The sequence below is a fragment of the Vombatus ursinus genome, unplaced genomic scaffold, assembly GCF_900497805.2.
Source record: "Vombatus ursinus unplaced genomic scaffold, bare-nosed wombat genome assembly UNPS02009205.1, whole genome shotgun sequence".
NCBI lineage: Eukaryota > Metazoa > Chordata > Mammalia > Diprotodontia > Vombatidae > Vombatus > Vombatus ursinus.
The window spans coordinates 11,804,434-11,818,325 of NW_020948983.1; the positions used below are offsets into that span (position 1 = coordinate 11,804,434).

At 35.6% G+C, this 13,892-nt stretch overlaps 1 protein-coding gene across 7 annotated transcripts in view; it reads right to left on the reverse strand.

The window, feature by feature from the left end:
• The window catches only part of ADD3 (adducin 3), a 159,199-nt gene that overhangs the window by 91,897 nt on the left and 53,410 nt on the right, over nucleotides 1–13,892 (reverse strand). For 6 of the 7 annotated variants that reach the window (XM_027851580.1, XM_027851582.1, XM_027851585.1 and 3 more), the window contains one exon: nucleotides 10,540–10,613. The exons of the other annotated variant lie outside the window; for it this stretch is intronic. The gene's annotated coding sequence lies outside the window, so the exon portion shown is untranslated. The remainder of the gene's footprint in view (nucleotides 1–10,539; nucleotides 10,614–13,892) is intronic. 7 annotated transcript variants of the gene reach the window in all.

The window sequence follows — 13,892 nt, forward strand, 5'->3', positions numbered from 1 at the left end:
TCAGACATTTACTAGCTGTGTGGTCTTAGGAAATCACTTAACCTCAGTCTCCTCATCTGTAAAATGGGGATAATAACAGCACCTATTTTTCAGAGATGTTATATGAGGACCAAATTAGATTATATTTGTAAAGTGCTTAGCACTGTACTTGGTATATAGTAGCTGTTATATAAATGTTAGGTATTATTATTCTTATGTGCCTACTATGTATGATGCACAATAACATTTACTTATTTTGAGGATCAAATGAGATTATATTTATACAGTCTTTAGCACAGTGTCTGGCACTTTACAAGCATTATCTAATTTGATCCTCACAACAACCCTGTGAGGTAGGTGCTATTATTATCTCCATTTTGCAGTTGAAGAAACTGAGGAAGACATAAGTAAAGTAATTTGCCCAGGGTCACGCAGCTAGTGTCTGAGGGTGGATTTGAACTCAGGTCTTCCTGACTCCAAGCCCAGTGCTCTATCCACTGTGCCACCTACCTGCCTCTAACACAGTACAACATACTACACACCTGACTTTATCCTTCCCCAAAATAATCTTCAGAGATTATGGTTCCTGAAAATAATAAAATTTGGTTCCTAACAGTATTCTTATTTAGATTTAGCAAATAAGTACTCTACAGCAATAAAGGAAAAATTATTCACCAGGTCATCTTTATCTCTACAAATGTGAGTGTACCCTCCACTATCAGCTAATGTTGCTAGAACTTCTGAAGGGAAGCAATATGTAATCAAACTGGTAAGATAGGTTAGAGCTAAACTGTAAAGGGCTTTTATTAAGAGTAGTTTGTCCATTATCCTAGAAGCAATTGGGATCCACAAAACTTTACTAAATAGAGAACTAATGAACTTCTGCTTTTGGAATATCAAATTGGCAGCTATATGAATGATGGATGGAGAGGAGTAACTAACTGTAGGCCAGGTGACCAATTAGCAGGCTATTTTAATAGTCCAGGCCAGAGGTAGTTATGTGAAGACAGACAAAGGGATGGATGCAAAAGATGTGGAGACAGACTTGATAAGACTCAGCATCTGACTGGATATGGAAGGTTAAGGAGAAGGGAAAGTTGGTGAATGATTACTAGGTTGTGAACTTGGAAAACTAGAAGAATGGTACTGTCCTTGACAAAAATAAAGAAGCTAGGAGGAAGGGTAGGTTTATAAGGAATTATAATGCATTTTGTTTTAGACATATTGGGTTTGAGATGTCAGTGGTCATTCTGGTAGAAATGTCCAATAGGCAGTTAGAGATGTGGAATTGGAGCTGAGAGATAACTGAATTTGTGAGAGCTTTTGAGATCATAAAGAGAGAATGTTCAGAGAGAAGAAAAAAGAGGGGGGAGAGGCAGAACAGAGCCCTGGGACATATCCACACATGGAGGAGAGGAGATGAATTTAAGGATTCATCAGACAGAGAGGTGCAGACAGAATTGAGCACAGTGTCCTAAAAACCCAATGAGCATCCTGAAAAATGGTCAAAAATGTCAAAGAAGTTCAAGAAGGATAAGCACCGAAAAAATGATTTAGCAGTAAAAAGATGAGGGAAGGAGAATGAAAAAAAGATATTTAATCTTAAGGGCAGCTAGTTAATCAATCAATGAATAAACAAACATGTCAGCACTTTGTACCAGGAATTATGCCAGGTATTTGGGATACAAAGACAAAAATGAAACATTCCTTTTGACTCAAGGTGGTTACATTCTATTGGGGGAAGATAAACACCCCCCCCCCCCCCCCCCCCCACACACAAATACACAGATATACATAGAAAGACTTGTATGAACTGGTGTAGAATGGAATAAGCAGAAGCAACATATACAATAATATAAAGAAGAAACAATAAAATGAAACAGTACCAATAAGTACCAATCTTGGTTCTGGAAAAAAGATGATGAAACCTACCTACTATATCTGGTATTCTTGATAAATAATTATGCAAGAATACCAGATATAGTGGTCATGTCTGACAATATATACAGCATTCTGACCCCCACAGTCTTCCACCTTTCTGCCAAGAGGAGGAAGGTAGGTTTCATCAAGGGAGGGTTCATTGATGTGAGGAATTTAAGAATGAAACACCATTCTATAGGGTACAATAGAAAAAGAGGAAAGAGTAAGATAAGGAAATGTTAGGAGTAGAATTGACACAGATGATTTATGAGGGAGTCAAAAACAGAAGCAGGGGAAGAAAGCTGACCTAAGGCATCCTAAGACTGAATTAAAGGGATTTTGACTGGAAAAGAGAGAGTTAGCTATATAACTATAGACCGAACCACATTTCCCAACAGCAAAGGCAGTTAGTACCAAGCCTCAGCTTAGTTACTTAGCATTTATATACCACTTTTAAGTTTTACATGTCTAATCTTTAAGCTATATCTTACATTTCTGTAGTAGCAAAAGTAGGCATCATTGCATTTCAGCCTCACAACCTAGTCAGGAAATTGAGGCTCAGAGACTCAAGTGACTTGCCCATGTATTAACCACTGGTGTCAGGTAGGATATGAATGGAGGCTTTTCTTATTCCAAGTCCAGCACTCTTTCTATTCTACCACACTGACTCTCATCACTGGAAGACTTTAAGTATATTATAATACTAAATAAAATCTCTAAACACTTTTTCTAGTCCTCTCCCTCCCTTTGTAAAGAAAATAGGCTCATTGTGTCATTCAGTTTTTAAAAAGCGTACACCTCATATATAATTCTCTCTGCCTGCAACCCTACATTTAACTACTGTTCACATTAATATCTGGGAAAACATCCAGTCCTTTGCCACAGACTGCTTTACTAAATACTGTAGTAGTGTTCAATGTATTTGGAAAGTAGAAAGACAATCAAGTGGATGTGTGGGAAAGTAAATCATTACCATGCATAGCACAGGATACAGCTGCGACCAGTCAAACTGATTTAGACAAAGTTATAGAGTCATCCCTTCAGCTGAACAGGAAGTAGTAATCCAATAAAGTGATTCACAACCCATACTTCTTTCTCTCCCACCCACCCCCATTCCACTCTAACACACATATTCCCTATTTTTTATAGTTTTTACAACACAAAAATTCACCTCCACCAAAATTGTTAGTATAATGGGAAGAATTTTGAGAGAGTAATTATAGATTAAACTTCTGATTAAGAAGAAACAATAGGGTACAACTGATATATTGACTGCATTCTTCTAGAAGAACAGGTTTGTACCAACAATGACAAAACCAGTTTTTGGCACATAGTATAAATGATCTTTAATATTCAACTCCAGGAGTTTGTTTCCATAGCATCAAAATATTACCAAAGTAGCACTGTGTTTTTTTTTTAAAAGACATTTTGAAATATTCACACCCTAGCAACAAATTTCTTCACCATCTTGTAGGCAATTCAGAAAGTATCTTGAACTAGTCAGTACATCTCTCTAAATCTATCCTGACTTCTGAACTTGCTATGAAAATTTCATGTTATTTCTGATGCTTTCTTCCATTACTTTTCCAAATCAATTACTAAGTTCTGTGGATTCTCCTCCCATATCTGTTGCATCCTTCTATTGCCTCTATTCCTGTTGCCCTAACTCTATTTGAGGCTCTTCCTTCAAGTCTTACTGCCTTCACTTTAACCCCTCCAATCCATCTTTATATTGCTGCCAGTCTAATCTTTACGCACAGATATGGTTCAATTGTTCTTCTGCTAAAAAATCTCCAATGGTTCCCTACTAATTATGAAGTAAAATTCTGATTCTTTTATTTCTCTTAAGACCAACAGTTGAGCACCACACGGTTCTCTTGTTTCTATGTTGTTATGATTGAAATTCCTTTCTCTCTGTCTTTGCTTACTGAATACCTCTCTTCTCCTCTAATGTACAATGAAAATGCTAATTCTTCCAGGAATCTTTCCCTAATTGCACAATTGTAATAACCTTCCCACTCAGACTTCACACTACATGTTTTTAATGTACTTATCACATAAGATTACAAATTATGATTGTGGTTAACAAGAATTGTATTTGGTTTTTGTTACTACTGTAGCTCCAACAGGAGCAGGGATTAATCAATTAATAAGCATTCATGAAATGTTTTCTATGTTATACCAGGCTCTAGGCTAAATTCTGGGATACAGAGACAAAGTGAAACAGTCCTTGTCCTCAAGGAGCTTAGATCCTAATGAGGGAGAGAGCATGTGTAAGCATATACTTATACCCATAATATATACAAAATGAATGCAATTTAGTCATGGAAGGGAGGATAGCAATCTCCAGGAGCATCAGGAGAAGCTTCATATAAAAGGTAGTACTTGAGCTAAGCCTTTAAGGAAGCCAGGGATTCTAAGAGGCAGAGGTGAGAAGGTTGTGCTCAGCCATGCAGAACAGTCAGTGCAAAGGCATAGGGATGAGCCCAGAATTCAGAGCGTAAAATAGTGAGTAAGTAGACAAATATGGCTGGATCCACAGAATAAGGAGTATTATGTGAGAAGACTGGAAATATAAGAAGGGGCTAGGTCATAAAAAGCTTTGAATGCCAAGCAGAAGAATTTATAGTTGATCCCAGAGGTAACAGGGAGCTACTGAAGTTTGTTGAGTAGGGTGTGTTATGATAAAACCTGAATTTTAAGAAATTACTTTGGTGGTTGTACCAAGGTTGGGATAGGATGAACAAATGGAAAGTTTATTGCAATAGTCTTCATTCAGTTGATGAGGGACTAAACTAGAGTGGTAATTCTGTGACCACAGAGGAAGGGACTTATTTCAGAGATAACATGGAGATAGAAACGCCAACATTTGGTAATTAATTAGATATGTGAGATGAGAGTGAGAAGCTGAGGATGAAATTGAATTTGGGAACCTAGGTAACCGTGAGGATGTTTTCAAAACTGTGAATCTCTCCCACCCTGAGCACATCATAGTATTCTGACACACAAGGAACTCAACAATTTGTTTAATGTTGAATGAAGGGCACAAAATAGCCATTTGCCCATATTGGATGCATATTTGACATCTCAGGTAAAATCCCCCCTTCCTACTCTCCCATTTTGATAAGTAAAAGCAGAAACTAAATCATTCCATCCACTGTAATTTAATGGCAATAAGATAAACCCTAGTCCACACTTCTATATGAAAATATGGCTTTGTAAATACTATCAAACTACTTGTTGTCTGGTCTCAAAATAGGAACATAAATTCCCAATAGAACTCAGATAAACCAGTCCCAGACTAAACAATAGCTCTACTTACACACTACATAAACAAGATAGGTTAAAAAACAAAGGAAATGATGGTTGGTGAGTTTAAATGGGTGTGTCTAGAGTTGAGAGAGGAAGTGGTAAGTATTTTTAACCAAGAAGACACTAGGTTTACCTTCAAAAGGTAGTTAATTAAAGCAATACCAAACTTTCCATCTTTCCCAATTCCTAGCCTTTCCTTTTCAATAAAAGTTTACGGAAGGTAAGAATTTTATGCCAATGGTCAAAGTATAAATATCAAAGCATTCTTTCTCAGGTACATGTAAAAAAAAGTAACAAGTAGGAAACTGTTACCCTGACTGCTGGATGGCACACATTTGAACAGAAAAGAAAAAAATCAGCTCTATGGAAAAAACAATTTGATAACATAGAGTGTGGAGAAGCAACATAACTTTCTGAGTTTATGCTCCCTCTCCAAGTAAGCTTCCACATTTCATGAACAGCTGGGAAATTTCCTTGTCACAGGAAAAGGATGACTTCATAGTTCACACTGAAGTGGAAATGACAAAAACTAAATGCATCATATCCAGAAAAAAGGTGTTTCCTGAAGAAAGGAGACAATGTATTGTTTGAAGAAAAAAAAAACAAAAAAAATAATCCTCTTAGAGGAAACAAAAAAGAGACTATCTAGACTAAGGAAAGTTTTCAAGGCAAAAATAAGCTTCAGTTGGATAGATTATGCCACACTAAGGCATTCAAGTTGTAAAGACAATTTTATAGTACAATATCAAAGGAGGAGCAATAACATAGATTTCCATTTAATAATACTGTGGAACTTCAATCTTAAAGTTTTATAGATACATTTTTAATTTCAGCATTTTCCAAATGGAATAAGGATCCTAACCTCAGCACGAAACTTCTGTTTGCTCTTAAAAAATAAAAACTACCACCTCAGTGTTTCAAATGACTGATACTCTAGTAATTTACTTTTTAGATGAATTTTTAATTGAAGTTTTTCTTTACATCATTAGTTTTCCCCAGTATAACTCCTTCTCTCTCCAAGAGCCATCCCATATAACAGATACTATTTTTAAGACAAGAAAAAGAGGATGAAATCAGCATAACTGATCAATATATTGAAAAAAATCTGGAAGTATGTGGAATGTGTAACACCTGTGGATCTCCCACCTCTGCAAAGAGGGGTAGGAGGGTCTTTTCATATCTCTTCTTTTCAATCATGCTTATTCTTTATAATTTTGCAACATTCACTTTTGATTTTTTGTGAGGGTGTGGTTCTTCTTTCTGTTTACAATGTTGTAATTATTGCGTACATTGTTTTCTTGAATCTGTTTACTCCATCAGCTTATACAGATCTTTCCATGTATATCTTCATTCATCATATTCATCATTTCTTACAGCATGTTAAATTACATTACATTAATGGACCATAATTTATTTAGCTATAACCTAACGAATGAGCATCTACTTTGTTTCCAATTCCAATTCAAGTGTTGTTATGAATATTCTGGTGGACACCCTCCTTAGGGTATAAACCCAGTAAAAAAAATCCCTGGGTCAAAGGATATGGACATTTTAGTAATTTTATTTGCGTAATTCCAAACTGGTTTCCAAAATAGCTGTATAGATTCACACCTCCACAAACAATGCACCAATACACCTAACTTTCCACAACCCTCCCCACCCCAGTACTATTACAATACTTTGTCATCTTTGCCAATTTTTAGGTTGTGAGGTAAAACCTCAGAGTTGTTTGATTTGCATTTCTCCTTTAATCATTTGGAGCTTTCTCACATGTCTTTACTAATAGTTTACAAATCTTTTAAGAGCTGTTTGTTTTCCCTTTGAAAACTTACTTATTGAGGAATGTGCATACATACATGTGTATGCATATATAATTGTTAACTGTTTATGTATTTTGGATACCAAACCCTTATGAGAGAAATTTGTCACAGATATTTTTCCCCTCATTTGACTGCTTCCATTCTCAATCTAAGTGCATTAATTTTGTCTGTCCAGAAGCTTTTCTATTTCAAGTAATTAAATTTATTTATTTTATCTTTAGTAATTGCCTCTATTTCTTTTCTAATTGCCTGTATGGCTATTGATTTAGAATGTATTTTGGAATACAGTGTAATGTATCAGTTTAAGTCTAATTTCTGCCAGACTGCTTTCCAGTTTTCCCAGCTGTTTTTACCAGAGAGTTCTTTCTTAACTTATCTATATTTTCTAGTTCATCAAATACGAAGTTATTGAGTTCTATTGTTTCTGACTCTAGGCTGTATCACTGATCTACCTCTACATTTTAAGCAATACCAGATGGTTCTGATGATCGCTACTTTATAAAATAGTTTGAGGTCTGGAGGTACTATTATCTCTTCTTCCCCTTCCTCTTTTTATCATTCCCTTGATAATCTATATGTTCTATTTTTCCAAGTGAATTATGATATTCTTTATCAAATCTGTAAAGTATCATTTTGATAATTTAATTGGTAAGACACTGAAAGTGCAAATTAACTTTGATAGTATTGTCATTTTCTTATATTGACATGGCCCAGCCATAAGCATTTGTGTGATTTGGTTAATTGATTTCCCAGATACTTTATGCATTTTATAGTTATTTGGAATGAGATTCCTCTATTATTGCCTATTGGCTTTTAAAATTATTATGTATAAAATCAATTGATTTTTGAGGGTTTATTTTGAAGCCTGAAATTTTGAAGAAGCTATTGTCTCAATTAGTATCTTTGCTTATTCCCTAGGATTTTCCTAACAAACCATCATATCATCAGCAAATAGGGATAGGTTTTTTTTTTTAACCTTCTCTTTACCTAGGGCAGCTAAGTGGTGAAGTGGATAAAGTTCTGGTCCTGGAGTCAGAAAGACTCATCTTCCTGAATTCAGATCTGGCCTCAGACATTTAGTTACTAGCTATATGATCCTGGGCAAGTCACTTAACCCTGTTTTGTCTCACTTTCCTCATCTGTAAAATGAGTTGTAGAACCACTCCAGTATCTTTGACAAGAAAACTCTAAATGGGGTCACAGAGTCAGACACAACTGCAATGACTAATCAACAATACCTTTCATTTTTTCCTCTTGTCTTACTACTATTCCTAGCATTTCAAGGACTATATCAAATTAAAATGGGGAGAGTGGGCATCCTTTTAATATCGTGGATCTATTCAGAAAAGTTTTAGTCTAATTTCCATTGCATATGATACTTGTTTTTGATTTTAAATACTTTTTATGACTTTTAAAAAGGTCCCTTTATGCCTAGACTTTGTAGGGATTTTATCATAAATTAGTATCAAATTCTGTCAAAAGCTTTTCTCACATCTCTTGAGATAATGTGGTTTTGGATGTTTTTGTTTTTAATTTGATTATGTTGATAGTTTTCCTATTAAAATAGTGAACCATCCTCATATTCCTGATATAAATTGAATACAATCAAGAAGAAGGATTTCTTGGGTAAATCACAGTTGTCTCTTTGAGAGGATTTTATTTTAAAAATTTGAATAGATATTCATTAATGATATTGGTCTGAAGTTCTACTTTTGTGCTTTGATGCATCTCTGGTTTAAGTACTAGGATTATATTTGTCTCATAAAAAGATTTTGGTAGAGCACTTTGTCAATTTTTGAGAATAATTTGTGTAGTATGGTTAATATTTTTCTTTATAAGTTTGATAGAATTCTTTTGTGACTCCATCAGGGCCAGAAGGGCTTTTTTAAAAGTAGTTCCTTTGTAGCCAGTTCTGCTTCCTTTTCTGAAATTTGATTATTTTAGATATCAATTTGTTGTTCTGTTAGTCTAGGTATTATATGTTTTAGAAATGTTTCTACTTCTTTTGTGTTCTCAGTTTTGTTAGTATATAATAAAAAGGTTCTCATTATTCTCTTATTCTGATTTTGTTGTGATTTCACTTTATTTATTTGCTATTTTGTTCATCTGATTTCCTGCCAATTAGATTGGCTAAAAGTTTATAAATGTTATTAGTTTCTTCAAAGAACCACTTTTTAGTTTTATTCTTCATTTCTATGGTTTTTTGTTTCCATTTTATCTATTTCTTCAATAATATTTTTAATCTCTTCTGTGCTCATTTTATTTGTTGACTTTCTAATTTTTAAGTGTATAGTCAGTTCATTAATTCCCTTTTTTTCTATTTTCTTAATATATATTTGTAGAGATATGATTTCTAACCTCCCCCTATGAGTTTCCCAGAAATTTTGGTATTTTGTTCTTTTTATGTTTTGTTCTTTGACCCACTCATGATTTAGGATTTCATTTTTAAGTCTTCATTTCTGTCTCTGTCTTTTGTTTGAGGTCCTGGAAGTAATTACTATTTTTATTGTATTATGGCCTATAAAGTATTTACTTACTATTTCTACCTTTTTCCTTTATTTGTAATTTCTCCGTGCCCTAATTACATGGATAATTTTTTTTTAAGTTCTATGTGGAATGAAAAATATGTATATTCTTTAGTAGTCTCTTTTAGAAGATAGCACCTTCTTAACTCTGGTTTCCCTAGCAATTTGTTCAGTTCCATATTTTTCCCTTTATCTTTCTGTTAGATTTCTCCAAAACTAAAAGGAGGACATTGAAATCTTTTATTATTGTCTTACTGTCTATGTGTTTCTGTTGTTCAGTTAATGTATCCCTTATGAATTTTGATGCTTAGGCTGCTGGAAGATCTAAATTCAATATTTATATTGGTTTGTTGTCTACGGTTCCTTGCAGAATAATGCAGTTTCCTTGTTCATCCCTTTTTTATGTTTTCAAAGTTTGTTTCTGATTTGTCTGATAGCATGATTACAATGGGAGCTGTGTGGCACCAGGCTCAGAGTCTGGAAGAACTGTGTTCAAATCTGACCTCAGACACTATACTAGATGTGTGACCTTGAGCAAGTCACTTCACTCTGTTTGTCTCAGTTGCCTCATCTGCAAAATGAGCTGGAGAAGGAAATGGCCAACCTCTCCAGTATCTTTGCCAAGAAAACCCCAAATAAGGTCACAAAGAATCAGAGACAACTGAAATGACTGAACACATTCACAACTTCTACCTTTTTGGATTCACTTGATAGTCTCATTTTTATTCTGTGTATATCTTTGTTTTTTAAATATGTATCTTATAGCAACAGATTGTGGGTTCTTATTTTCTTTTTCAAAATATTCTTTTTAATTTTATTTGGTTAATACATTCACATTTAAAATTGAGAGTTTATATTTTCTTCAATATATTTCTAAATTTTTCCCCAAATTATGAAATAATTTATTCTTATATTGAGTTTCAAACAGCTATGTCATAGCATAGAATGCTCAGAGGAATACACTGTTTGTTTATTTATTTTACCTGGCTCTTGTTTTTCCACCCAGGACATGAATTCTCAGCTTTATTCTGGAACCCAACTTTGGGTCACTGAAGGCCTAAAGAAAGATAGAGAAAGACCTCAATAAAAACCCATTGCCCAATCACTTGTCAAACAAGAGATGCAACTTCTGGGGCATGTGATTAGACAAGATGAAAAACTAGACATTTTCTGATTCCCTCAACCTCTCAAACCTCTCCAAAACAGGAATTATGTGCTGAAGATAAAGAAGTTTCAGCTGTCATCATGATTTAGCATACTTGGAATATAAAAGAAGGTGAAAAACAAACCCATGAATTGACATCTACACTGAGCCCACTCAGTATCCATTCCCCTCACCTCACACTATCAGCAGCAAGGCTGTATTAGCTAACCCATATTGTCTTGCAACAGACTTAACCCAAACCCCAGTTTCCTTTCTCCTTTCCAGTGCCATGGAATTCCTGGTTGCAGGCTATAGAAGTTTACTCAGGCTAGGACAGATAGCCAGCCAGCATACCTCTCCGCAGTACTCTGCAGACTACTGAAACTTATTGGGACCATACAGCCAGGACCACAGCAGACAGCATTCTGTGCTGCAAAAGCTCTGTGTGGGAGAGCCAGGAATAGAGGGAAAGAGGTAGGATGTGTGTCTGAACTGGAAATAATGCTCAACACCACATCCTACCCTATCTCTTCACTGAGCCTCAGAAACCTAAATTACAAAAATTAACCTCCTAGCACTGAGCATGGCAGTTCTCTGTTAGAGAACTGAGGAACAGAGGGAGCAGGACAGGACACCTGAACAGCTCATAGTGTGCATATGGCAAAGCTGAGGGTGAGGGGGGGGGGGTAGGGATTCACCATGTGGCACTCCACTAAGCTTGAGGGAAAGTACTCAGCACCCAGATGGAGCCAGTTCTGTTCACCCAAAGGTCACTTATGGTAGAAACCTAGGCTGGTGTACCATGAATTGCACAGTGTGACAGGAGGTTAAAATGCTTTGAGATCCAGCCCCCAAAGAAACCAGCAAATCAAAGACTCAGAAAGCAATTAATAGGGGAAAATAAAGGGGTGGGGAGAGACTGAAATTACCAAAGACCTCAGGAAGAAGAAAACTCAAAGACCTTGAACATTAGCAGATAAATCAACAGGGAAATTATTAACAGCAGAAAGAAATACAGCCTCCAGATCTAGCCAATGAGTTCAAACATCTCTGAATAAATATAGCAAAGAAAACAAAAGAAAATAATGAAATATTTGATGAGCCTGAAGACGCTATGGAATTTGAGGGGAACATGGAACTAAAAACATGCTATTCCTGAGTAGTTCAAAAGAGAAATGCAAATTATGAGAGTAGGATTTATGTCCTGCACAACAAAAGTAATGGGGTAGAATAGGAAAACTGGAATTTATGATTAAAACTCTTGCCAAAGAAACAAAGGAGAAAACAACAGATATACAAAGTAAAGGTCAATCTAGAAGAAGAGAATAAAAGAACAATAACATTAAATGAAAATATGTCCACTATACAAATAAAACATAGTGATCTTGAAGACAGGGTGCATAGAGACAACCTAGGGAACACAGGTCTCCCAGAATACAACAGGACAAAATATCTTAAAACCATAATGGCAGAAAATAATAGAAGAGAACTGCCCAGAACTTTTGAACATAGTAAATGAAATACCAACTGGAAGAATTCACAAATCACTTCCAGAAAAAAAACCTAAGGCTGCAAACTCCAAGATATATAGTGGTTAAGTTTAATAATTCAATTCAGAAACATGTTCTTCAAATGATCAGAAAAAACACTCTCAAGTACAAAGGAAAGGAAATTAATATAATTCAAGACTATTCTGTACCCACCAGAAAACGGAAGGGAATGGAATAATATCTTCCAAGGAGCAATGGAGCTTAGGATGCAGTCCAGTGTGACCTATCCTGAAAATGTGAGCTTAACTATAAATGAAAAAGATAGACATTCAATTATAAAGAGGCATTTGAAATATTTTCAGAAAGAAAACTAGACTCAAAAAGAGATACAAAGGGAATTTTGGTAGGTAAGGGGTCAACAAAAAGCCAGTTCTGGGATCAGCCACTTCCCCTCACCACAGATGATTCTTCTCCACCAGTAAGGCCATCGTCCCAGCTGATGCTTTCTGGGCCTATCTCAAGATTGCAAGTGGCACTTGGGGTGGAGTTCAGAAGGGAAAAGGGAAGATTGTAGTCTGGGAAGCATCCCACCAAACTTAAAAGAGAAAAAGCTGTTTCCATATTATGATAATTATTCTTACACATGGATTCCATTTTTTAAAAAAAGAGATACTTATTTTAGTTCTTAGGTTTGCAAAGCTTCACACAAAACTACTTTACTGTCCAATTACTTAGGACATTCCTGGAAGGGATATTAATCACTCAAAACATAAAAATATGCTTCTAAATGGAAAGAAGTGGCAAAAATCATCACAAAATACAGAAAATCAATTGAATACTACTATAGCTAAGAATGATGACTATGGTTGGGTATGGGGCAGGGGCACACACATAATTTCTGCTGCTGGGGAAGGCTGAGAATGATAGTTCTTGGTGAGCCCTGGGGGCTGAAGGCCACCAGGTTGCCTAAGGAGGAGCAAACCAGGCAAAGTCAGAAAAACTGAATAAGTTAAAATTTCCATATCAATCAGTATTGCAATTAAGTCTGTGAGTGGCCTCAGTACTCCTAGCTTGGGAGAGATATGTATGGGGGGGGGGGGAAGAGGAACGTGAGAAAGAGAAGTGGGGAGGGAAGAGGGGAGAGAAATAATGAAGAATTTGGCGGAGCCTTATTTGAACTAATATAAAGAGAAATAAACAGAACTAGGAAAGAAAATAATAGCTAGCATTTATAGAGCATCTTAAGGTTTGCAAAGTGCTACACATGTCATCTCTTCCCATTTCTACAGATGAGAAAACTGAGGCACAGAGAGGTTAAAAGGCTTATTTAGGGTCACACAATTAGAGAGTGTCTTAGGATTTAGACTCATGTCTTTCTGCTTTAAGTCCTTCACTCTATTCACTATGCCATTTAATTGCTCAATGACTACAACATGTAAAGAAAAAAAGACAACAATGACAAAAAACAATGAAAACTGATGCTGCAATTACAATGACCAACGGTGGCCCTGGAAGAGAGTTGTAAAAAGGCACCTTATGACCAAACATGGGATAAAAATGATCACAAAAGAGAAAATGTACAAATAAAGCCAATGAAGACACAATTAGAAGGGAAACAGTTAACTGGGTGAAAAAAAATCTTTGCAGCAACTTTCTTTGACATTTCCAAGTCCTGTCAACAAGCATTTACTAAGCAACTATT